This window comes from Littorina saxatilis, linkage group LG4, assembly GCF_037325665.1.
Source record: "Littorina saxatilis isolate snail1 linkage group LG4, US_GU_Lsax_2.0, whole genome shotgun sequence".
NCBI classification, from domain to species: Eukaryota; Metazoa; Mollusca; class Gastropoda; order Littorinimorpha; family Littorinidae; genus Littorina; species Littorina saxatilis.
The window spans coordinates 32,568,821-32,580,725 of NC_090248.1; positions in this window are offsets into that span (position 1 = coordinate 32,568,821).

Here is an 11,905-nt window from a genome sequence, read left to right on the forward strand (position 1 = left end):
ATTGCAAAAAATCAATGCATGAAGAATTTGAAAAAAACAGTTGGTTATACCTACCTTTTGAGTTTGAACAGAGAGCTAGAACGGAGCAAACCACGCGTCACGGTTCAGCGACTCCTTAGTGAGTGCGATGGCGTATGGTTCAGCCAGAGAATGCAGGGTAGAGATGCCCGAGTTGAGTTGTGAACATTACATCAAAGTTAACAGAGACAGCGTCTTCTGCAACCGAGAGCAGCAGACTGAAAACATCTATGATACTGTTGAATCCAAAACGCTACATTGCCCTTTCCTATGTGAGTTCTGAAAGCTAAACCTCACGTTTCTGTGTTTGCCTTTGATCTTCTTCTCTTCTTGGCGTTCGCAGAGGTTACACAATCAGTCCAGCACTGGTGATAAATGTTGTCGTTTTCTCCAACTCCTGTCGACTGCCGTATAGTTTGGTCTGCAAGGGAGTTGGTGACGGCCACACTTCTTTTCGTTCCTCATCTAGTAAGGGACATCGCTGTAAGATGTGTTCCGCTGTTTGGTCCTCTTGACCGCAGGCACAGGTTGGTGATGGCGCCAGCTTGAACTTTCGGTTCATGTGAGCATTGAGCCTGTTGTGGCCAGTACGCAGCCTGATGAGGTTGACTTGCTGCTCTCTGGACATTGTGTGGTAGTCATCTCTGTTTGTCCTTGGCCTCATCAATGCCTTGATGATTGTCTTCTGCTCACTAAAGCTGACACTGTTTTCAGGTTGGTCTTCCACGGCTCCTTCTTTTGCCAGCTCATCTGCCCTTTCATTTCCTGGTATCCCACAGTGTGCTGGTATCCACTGGAGGACAACTCTTCTGGTTTGTCTGACCATCTGTAATGCTTTGGCCAGCTGTGGGAGTTTGTCGTTCTCTAGGGCCTGAAGGACTGAAAGGGCGTCTGAGAGGAAGACAACTTGGTAGCAAGGGTCTGCGGAGTCCTGAACGAAGGAGGCGGCCTGCATGAGAGCTTCTGCTTCTGCTTTATAGTTTGTGCAGTGTTTGCCAGTGGCAACGCTGGATGTAGCTGTATGTCCCCCAGGGAACTGGATGAGAATGCCTGCACCTCCATTGAGCACGGCGTTAGTTGCTGATCCATCGGTGTATACATGGATCCACGCCTCTTTTGGGTACTGTTCGTCGATCAGGGCTAAGGTGAGTGCCTGTCGAGCTGTGTCATTCTGATCTTCTCCTGAGGTAACATGTGGAACACTTGTGCAGATCTGGATGCCTGGTTTCTCTGTTGCCTTGGGGGTTTCCTCTTCTTCTTGAGTCAGAGGTAGAGTGTTCTGTGGAAGGACTTCCCTGTACTGTCGAGAAAGTTTCTTGCTCTCGTGTACAAAACTGCTCCGTTTAAGCCGGTTCTTGGTGAGGTTGCTCAGTCTGTGCTTCATGGGGTGGTCGGGTAGGCACTTGAGCTTCTCGGCCTGTACCATAGTCTTGGCTTCTCTTCTCTGACAGAGGGGTTGGATGGTGGTAAGCTTCTCCATTTCCTTGATGGGCGTGGATTTCATTGCACCAGTGATGAGTCGGAGGGCCTGGTTTTGCACACGGTCAAGGGTCTGCAGGTTTGTCTTGGCTGAGGTTGACCACGCTGTGGAGCCGTACTCGAGGTGGGGTCTGATTGTTCCCTGGTATACTGTCTTCAGTATCTTCTCGTTCGCTCCCCAGGTGGTACCTGCCAGCTTCCTGAGTATGGCTAGCTTGCGCCGGGCCTTCGTCTCTGCCTGTGCAATGTTGCCTTTGATCAGAGCACAAACAGACCTGTGAACTCAGGGACAACAAAAGCTACAATTACAACAGTCGCCGGTCTCACCCTGTTGCTGGGAGAACGACCGAATACTCAGCACAAAACCGAGACATGGATGACGTCATGCTTCTCGTCTCAGACCGCAGCTGTTACGTCGTTCTTCAGTGGAACCCCTAAATTATGACCTTTAAAAATCTGAGAAAAGTAGGTCTAAAAAAGTAGGAAGTCTTAAAACAGAGATAAATTTACAGATGTTATGAACAGAAAATCTTAAAAATCAAGTTCTTAAAAAGGGAGAAATCTTAAAATTGGGCTGAAACTCCCACGCTCACTCTCGTTTTTTTGCATGAGTGGGTTTTTACGTGTATGACCGTTTTTACCCCGCCATTCAAGGCAGTATACGCCGATTTCGGGGGAAGCATGCTGGGCATTTTCGTGTTTCTATAACCAACCGAACTCTGACATGGATTACAGGATCTTTTCCGTGCGCACTTGGTATTGTGCTTGCGTGTATCCCGCACGTGTCAGTCCCCCCCCCCCCCCCCCCAGGTGACCAAGTTGTCTATCATGAGACAGGATGCTACACTGGAAGTCCAAAACAAGAACAAGTCGCGTGAAGCGATATAAAAACATTTTGTCAAAATCAACACCACAAACTAGTCATCGCCGAGACTACATTCAGATAGACACGCACATACACCACACCCTCGTCTCGATTCCCCCGTCAATGTTAAAACATTTAGTCAAAACTTGACTAAATGTAAAAACGATGTCTTCTTTGTCTTGGTTCTATACTCGATACTCAGTTGCTCTCCCAGCAACCTCTAAAAGTTTCAGTCCCAGTCTCAGACCGAGTTCTGAAGCTAAAAACTGGAGGGGGCACGGTGGCGTTGCGAAGAGTATCTTGTCTCTCGTCGCCGTCTTAATGGATGTGAAATTGGCGTGCGGGATGGGAATGCAATTGGACTCAGTCCACTGACTGCTTGTGACAGAGATACGAACCGGGGGAGACGAGGAACAGGTCTGCAGGAACGCATAAAGATCACCGCCAAATTGAAACACATTGATTGAGTGCTGCTTTCAAATTGCAGTCTTTACTCGGCGCTTGCAGACACAAGCCCACTACAGAGTAAAGAGGAGGGGTGGGGTGGGGAAGGGGGGGGGGGGTTGATAAAGGCAAGAGTCACAGAGGATAGCATGATTGGTGTGTGTAGTCTCGTGGTTGCTATTTGAAAACCGGTGGAATTCTCCATGGTCTTGAATTCTCACAACAAAGGAGCATCAAAAATCAAATCTACTCGAAATCAAATGCAGTACATTTTGCAAAGTTTAATAGACACGTACAGAGACAGCGAATTCCAGGTTTTAATGTACAACGCTTTCTTTTCGAGCAGTCTCTGCCTTGCGAAATAGAATTGTACTATTTCAACTTTTTAGCTTTTTTCTGGATATGAACGACACGTTTACTTCAACTGAGTCACCTTGTTGTACTTATCAGAAAAGACAAAGCCTTTAAGAAGACTGGGAACCAATTATCACAGTGTTACAAAAGCCAGGAATCCATAACACGTTCGTAAAAACACTAGTGAATTGTGTATTGGTCGTTTGTGTTAGATTTCACACCACGGTTGACTTGTCTGTGGTATTCAAAATGCAAAGCTGATGATAGATGGAGATATTGATAGATTGACAAATTGAGAGATTATCACTTACATTTTTGTCGTTGTTTACGTCCTGAGAACATTGGATTAAATTCAAAATGTTGAAAATGGGAACAAATAATTTTATGTTAATAAAGACCTTCAGCTTACAACATATTGCTTAAAAAAAAAAGATTTAACGGTATGGACAAGAAAACGTAAGACAAATTATTTTTCTTCTTTTCATTTTCTGCGTCTGTAAGTCAGGTTAACCGCCTAATATCTTGACCGAAAAGCAGAAATATTGAGTTTTCTGCGTATGTGGTTTGGCATTACATAGATCAGTTCCGGCCCACCGAAGTACTGAACTTTCCTTTAACCTTTGCTTCTGAGTGCTTGAGACGGGGATGTAAGTGACTGGCATAGTGAAGAGGAACACTTGGCCAGTCTATACAGAGAAGGGGAATAACCCGCACTGAGGAAAAAGGACCAGAGCAACTCGTCCACGCCTCGCTGGGTCCATTGATCCCGAGAGGAAGAGAGACGACTTGGACAAAAGTAGCAGACGGCATCAATTTCACGCCTGAAGGATTTCGCTGGAAGAACTTCTGGAACTGTGTATGGCTTTAGAATCCTCGGTGGCGGCATTGCGTTGGCGTTTTATGAAATGACTTAACTTTCCGTTCAATCTGCCGGTGTTTTATGAAATGGCTTTACTCGCCGTTCAATCCGTCGAGGCTCATTGAGTGCTCGGGCCTGTCGTGTTTGTCTTTCACGAACGATTGCCGGGGTGGCTGGTTAGCGGAGGTTGGGGACACAGACACACGACATTTCTTGTTGGGGGGTGGGGGGATAGGGGAGGGGAGTTGAGCTTCCCTCCTGCCTTCAAATATAAACTTCCCTTATCCCCCCTCCCTCAACCACCCGCCCAGTGCCATGTGTCTGTGGTTTGGGGCGAGTTTATTGAATGCAGGGCGGGATATAAGGAGTAAAATTATGATCCTCGAGATTGTGTCTGCACGCAAATATACAAAACAGGATTAAGTATGGTAACTATTTAGGACTTGATTGTCGTGGGGCGATGTTTGCTCCGCGTCATTAGAGATGATTTGAAATTCATTTTATTGCGGTTATATAACGGTGTATGACCTAACCAGCTGACTCAGTGTACTCGCTTGTGGGCACATTACAAGCTCCCATCTCAACCAAACTTATTGTTAAATTTACCATTTTATTTCTATGGAACAACTCTTTTGTTTGGTGCCAAGCTCGACAGCATTCATGCGACAAAGCTCATGAAATAATTAGTATAGTGCAACAATTAAGCTTCTAATGAATGCAGCCATTTAATATACGATTAACTTGGGTTCCTTAGTCTTTTCAATAATGTGCATGCATTGTTGTGTTAGACCGTTTTAGACTGCAGGCATTTTACTGCATGTACTTCTTCTTTTGTTTGATTGGAAACGGGTGAAAATCCGTGCAGAGATCTTATCGATTGCATTTACACAAAACTTCACGCATTGTGACAAATTGAATATGACAGGAGCTTTTGGGATCACACTGAGAAATAGATTTGTTTGTTTGCGTTTCGACCTTGCAAGGCCTTTGAGACGAGTTGTATTTGAGTAAAAGTTTTAAGTGAAATATGTCGGATCTTCCTGTGTTTGTTTGCGTGTGGTGTACTTGGATGTATTTGGTGAATATTTGTCTCAAAAGGGAGCTATATATTTAATTTATCCCAGAGAAGCTGGAGGTATCCCACGAACGCTATACTGTAATCGACTTGAGAACCGTTCATGCCGATAAGTAGAGGTTACATGCTGAGTCTCAGTGATTATTAAAAATAATGGTCGAAGTTAGCGGATCACGAAAAATGCGAGGTTTAGCGAGCTTTTTCATGACCGCGAACTGAGACCATTCTTTTTTATAATCACTGAGACTCGGCATGTAACCTCTACTTATCAGCAAAAGCTTCTACCCTCTTTGGTAACATCATTCCATGCACACGAGCGACGTGAACCCCATCGCCGTTTTCGTTCTTTCTGTGAACAGACGAAAATAGGACGGCGAGACATCTTTTCATTAAGGTAAAGTCTAAAGAAAGAAAAAAGAAAAGTTCCCAGCAATTTAATCGGGGGATCGTGATTTTCCACAGAACAATGTCGTGACCGTGTTTCAGAACCGTGGTGGCAGATGTGTCTGACTTGTAATAAAGAGTTCTTCTTTCATTTTAACAGCGAAAAGACAAACTACAAAGGCTTCCATTTTTAGTTTTTTTCTTCTCTTATCAAGCAGATTGCTGAAGATTAATTTTGCGGGCTCACTGGATCACGTGAGCTTAAAGTGATTTTGAGGAGACCGTGCTTTCTTCTGTTATTTAAAAAAAAAAAAAAAATCAAAATTCGTGTAGTTGTTTGGATTTATGTAGTTATTTGCTTTTTTTCGTTGATACTTTGTTTTGTTTGCAAAGTGTGGTCATTTTTCATCGCTGTTTGACTGGAATTGCGTGTTCTTGTTTGTTTTAGCGTAGGGGAAGGGCTCCTAATATGGACCACCTCCTGTTCTGACAAACTAACGGCGCTAGAGCGCTCAAAACAATTACATTCGCTGTATTCACACTCTCTGGAAAACTTACACTTGTCAAAACAGTTGCAGAAACACAAACCTCAAAACCGTTTGGCTTGTTCTCCTTTTTTCACTTTTGGCAGCGTTCACTCTAAATGTGCCGCCTAAAACGGACTCGTTTCTGCCCACAACCAGAGCTGTTATCACACAAAAATTGCTATATCTGACAGCTAAGACCGTATTTGTTTCATTTTAATAGCTTTGACCCCAAGTTTCTACTGCAAACAAAAACTAATAGCAAAATATCAAAGTATGTGTGTGTCCCCTAATATGGACCACCTTCAACAAATAAAATAAAATAAAAGCTAAAGGCTATTTTCATTAATTCACTAAGAAGCATGCTGAAAATAACCTATAACTAGCCCTCGAGATTTAAAAAAAATTAATCAAATAATCTTCTTTTCGTGGTAGTTGATAATTTCACTTATTTTCACTCACTTTTTTTTTATAAGCTTCTTTATAGTTTCCCGGTGTGCTTCAAATAATGCTCTCATCGACCCGAAACAGATAAATCTAAAGCATATTTTAATTAGTCTGACTTGCACACTAAGTTGTATAATGTTATTTTGAAGTATAGGGGGATTTTTACAGTGATTCGTGAAGGCCTCTTCACCGGTCCATATTGGGCGCCCAGGCTCCTAATATGGACCATTTGTGATTTTTTTCTGTATTTAATTTTTGCTGAATGTCTATCCAAGCAATTTCACTCTAATTATGCCTAACGGTTAACCTAAGAGAGAAGGACTACCAAACACAAAATGAAACTTCTTTGCAAGAAAACAAGCTAGTTATCAGTATGAAACAAAAAGTGGTCCATATTAGGAGCCCTTCCCCTACGTTCGGTGTTAACGTTTGATTCTGGAAAATAAGGAGCAGTCGAAAAATACGTCATGATTTTTGTGTGTGTTCATATTCAACATAGAATTAATTTAGGTGTGAACGTTTGGATTTAGACGCTGGTTATACGATATCAGTTCACGCTTAATAATAATAATAATAATAATAAATGAGCATTTATATAGCGCAACATCATAACTTTACAATTATGCTCTTTGCGCTTGACACATTTAAAATTAAAACACAGTTATACAAGCATTTACATCTACATTCATAGTCAACAACGCTTAATTAAAAGCATACACCATCACACATACATTACAAAAGATTCTTCCACTAACTAAGTAATAAAAACATGAATAAAATAGGTAGTAAAAAACAAGGAAATACCAGCTGAATACCCGTAATCAAACAGAACATGTTATCAACAATGCTGAAAACAGTCCTAGATGTTTATATACATTATCACTAAAACAACAAATACGCTTCCCCCGGTTATGTAGATCTGAACCGGCACGGTTGGCCTAGTGGTAAGGCGTCCGCCCCGTGATCGGGAGGTCGTGGGGTCATACCTAAGACTTTAAAATTGGCAATCTAGTGGCTGCTCCGCCTGGCGTCTACCATTATGGGGTTAGTGCCAGGACTGGTTGGTCCGGCGTCAGAATAATGTGACTGGGTGAGACATGAAGCCTGTGCTGCGACTTCTGTCTTGTGTGTGGCGCACGTTATATGTCAAAGCAGCACCGCCCTGATATGGCCCTTCGTGGTCGGCTGGGCGTTAAGCAAACAAACAAACAAACAAAATATGTAGATCTGTAGGGCAAAAAGTTGTACTGTACAACCAAAACCCACGTAAACGCACTCGAAGTATGGGAGAAGTGGGTCACCCAGTTACGGCACAATATGACTCGATAAATAATACAACGGATTCGTCTTGGACAGCTAACCTAATCCCATAAATGCTTCAGTGGCTGTGCCGTACTACATTCTGAAGTATGAATGGTGAGCCTGTTTCCGCACTTCGCCCCAATGCGCGTGATACAAAGCGTGATCTAATTGGATGATCTTTACACTGTAAGATAGGGGTTGATTGGATGATCTGGTTCTGTCTTCCCATTATGGCCGCCTGCTAAATGTATCTGGCAGACAGGGAATCGCCGATCAAACAGGCGCTCTCTCCTGTTCGTTAAACTTCCTCCCCCGCCATTTTCCCTTTCAGACGATGACAATTGCACGGAGCTGACACGTGAAGCGTAGAGTATATGGATAATGAGGTCATATCTTATCAAAGGTACAAACCTTCCCGTGGACTCAGTTTCACTCAATACCTCCGATCTGACTAAGCTTTTACACAATAATAATGAGGATATTTTTAATATGGCGCAAATCCTAAAATAGTTCTAAGCGTCTCGCAAAACACATGTACAAATAAGTTATTCTGTACACAATTCCAAATCATATAATAATACACATCGAAATACACTTATACACATGGGATACGAACATCCATCCACTCGGACGCATACCACCAACCAACATCCTTACTGGCATCTTTGCAGAGTGAGAACTTTTGTGAATTAATTTCGCAGTTTGACACTGGTATCAATTAATTCATAATCAAATTGACCCTCTGCAAAGAAAGCAAGCGCATATTGTTGATTTTTACATTTAGTCAAGTTTTGACTAAATGTTTTAACATAGAGGGGGAATCGAGACGAGGGTCGTGGTGTATGTGTGTGTGTCTGTCTGTCTGTCTGTGCGTGTGTGTGTGTAGAGCGATTCAGACCAAACTACTGGACCGATCTTTATGAAATTTTACATGAGAGTTCCTGGGAATGATATCCCCGGAAATGTTTTTCAATTTTTTCGATAAATACTTTTGATGACGTCATATCCGGCTTTTTGTAAAAGTTGAGGCGGCACTGTCACACCCTCATTTTTCAATCAAATTGATTGAAATCTTTGTAAAGCAATCTTCGTCGAAGGCCGGACTTCTGTATTGCATTTCAGCTTGGTGGCCTAAAAATTAATTAATGACTTTGGTCATTAAAAATCTGAAAATTGTAATTTATTTTTTATTTTTATAAAACGATCCAAATTTACGTTCATCTTATTCTACATCATTTCCTGATTTTAAAAACATATAAATATGTTATATTTGGATTAAAAACAAGCTCTGAAAATTAAAAATATAAAAATTATGATTAAAATTAAATTTCCGAAATCGATTTAAAAACAATTTCATCTTAATCCTTGTCCGTTCCTGATTCCAAAAACATATAGGATATGATATGTTTGGCTTAAAAACACGTTCAGAGAGTTAAAAAGAATAGAGATATAGAAAAGCGTGCTAGCCTCCTCAGCGGAACCGCTACCGCGCTTTTCTGGATTGTTAATTTCACTGCCTTTGCCACGAGCGGTGGACAGACGATGCTACGATTGTACGGTCTTGCGGAAAAAAATGCTTTGCGTTCAGTTTCATTCTGTGAGTTCGACTGAGCTTGACTCGACTAAATGTTGTATTTTCGCCTAACGCGACTTGTTGTGGTATGTATTTAATAAAATAAAATAAAAACAGTAGTATTGCTCGTCAGATCTTTGAAAGTGAGTCGACCTGTTTCGGATCGAGTTCCCCTGAAGAGCGTATAGTCCTGTGGTGGTTTTTACACTTGGCCTTGCATGACGGATACAGTGTGTGCTTCGAACTGTGCATCATGCAGCAACGCAAGAAGTATAACCGCAGGAGAAGAAGAAAACGAAGCAGAAGGATGAGGAAGACGAGTGGGCGACGACGAAGATGAAGAAAGTGCTGCCGGCCATGATGTTTTGAAAGATTACAAGTAAGAAAGGAAGACACAGAGGGAAGTGACAAATGGATAATATTTCGTTTGGGTCTTGGACGTATCAGGCGCTCGTTGCTATTTTGGTCGCGGTCTCGGTACTCTGTGAGACAAGCTCTCAATATCTGCGCCCCATGTTGTGACTGATGACTTCGTGGCTGATGTTTGCAGACCTTTCATCCCACCACTGGCAAGATGACAGGTGCGATTGAACCAGTGTGCCACGCACAGCAAAAGTGGGCACCAGAGGGAGAGAAAGAGAGAGAGAGAGAGAGAGAGAGAGAGAGAGAGAGAGAGAGGTTCTGACTTTAGGTGGGGGAGGGAAGGGTGGGAAATTCTGACTTTTAGATTAAATCACAGGTTTCTTTGATGTCCTGTGATATCCCCAGTTGTCAGGACCTGAATGGACCCTTTCGGTTGTTGACATTGAGATACCGGAAGCTGTTCTGCCGCCATGCTGGTTGTCGGTCCAGAAGCATGATGGTCTCAGTAACCAAATAATCCATGATGATGGAGAGAAAATGTATTTATTGCTGACTTATTAAACATGCTGTGTGAACTATTGACATTTTTTATACCGAGAAAAACTTGGAGAAAAATAAGAAAGATATGAGAAATGAGAGAGAAAAAACGCCAAGGAATGTGAAAGACTTTAACACAATAAGAGGATGCATAATTTCAGCGTCAAAGATAAAGAAGAGATAGAAAGCCGAGAAGATTATCCCAATTACTAAAGAGGTAGAAAAACAACGATAAAGGAGAAAGAAGAAACAAGTGAATACTGTTACACACCGTAGGCGAACGATGTCCCAAGCGTCATCTTTTGAAGCCCTCAAATATCTACATGAATTAAATATCCAAAATGCACAATCTAAACGAATGTAATGTTATGTTACTTATCTTAGGCGAAGTAAAACTAAACATAATATATCTATCACCGGCACGGTTGGCCTAGTGGTAAGGCGTCCGCCCCGTGATCGGGGGGTCGTGTGTTCGAACCCCGGCCGGGTCATACCTAAGACTTTAAAATTGGCAATCTGGTGGCTGCTCCGCCTGGCGTCTGGCATTATGGGGTTAGTGCTAGGACTGGTTGGTCCGGTGTCAGAATAATGTGACTGGGTGAGACACGAAGCCTGTGCTGCGACTTCTGTCTTGTGTGTGGCGCACGTTATATGTCAAAGCAGCACCGCCCTGATATGGCCCTTCGTGGTCGGCTGGGCGTTAAGCAAACAAACAAACAAAATAATATATCTATCACGGGCCTCCCAGCGTCGCCGGTGGCATTTTCAGATAAATTTGCATTACATGATCCAGCAGATACACAAGTGAGTGCCTCGTCCCCCATTACAGGGGGTTATTAAAATAAACATAATTATATGCAATCAGATATAGAGGGAGGAATGGAACTCTGGAGGAAAAACAAACAAACATTCTTTTGTGACGTAGGCGAAAAAACATCTTTTCAACATTCACCCACGCTGCGCATGACCACACACACACAAAAAAAGGAACAAGTCGCGTAAGGCGAAAATACAACATTTAGTCAAGCTGTCGAACTCACAGAATGAAACTGAACGCACTGCAATTTTTCAGCAAGACCGTATACTCGTAGCATCGTCAGTCCACCGCTCGTGGCAAAGGCAGTGAAGTTGACAAGAAGAGCGGGGTAGTAGTTGCGCTGAGAAGGATAGCACGCTTTTCTGTACCTCTCTTCGTTTTAACTTTCTGAGCGTGTTTTTAATCCAAACATATCATATCTATATGTTTTTGGAATGAGGAACCAACAAGGAATAAGATGAAAGTGTTTTTAAATTGATTTCGAAAATTTAATTTTGATCATAATTTTTATATTTTTAATTTTCAGAGCTTGTTTTTAATCCATATATAACATATTTATATGTTTTTGGAATCAGGAAATGATGAAGAATAAGATGAACGTAAATTTGGATCGTTTTATAATTTTTTTATTTTTTTACAATTTTCAGATTTTTAATGACCAAAGTCATTAATTAATTTGTAAGCCACCAAGCTGAAATGCAATACCGAAGTCCGGCCTTCGTCGAAGATTGCTTGGCCAAAATTTCAATCAATTTGATTGAAAAATGAGGGTGTGACAGTGCCGCTCAACTTTTACAAAAAGCCGGATATGACGTCATCAAAGACATATATCGAAAAAATAAAAATAAAAACGTCCGGGGATAT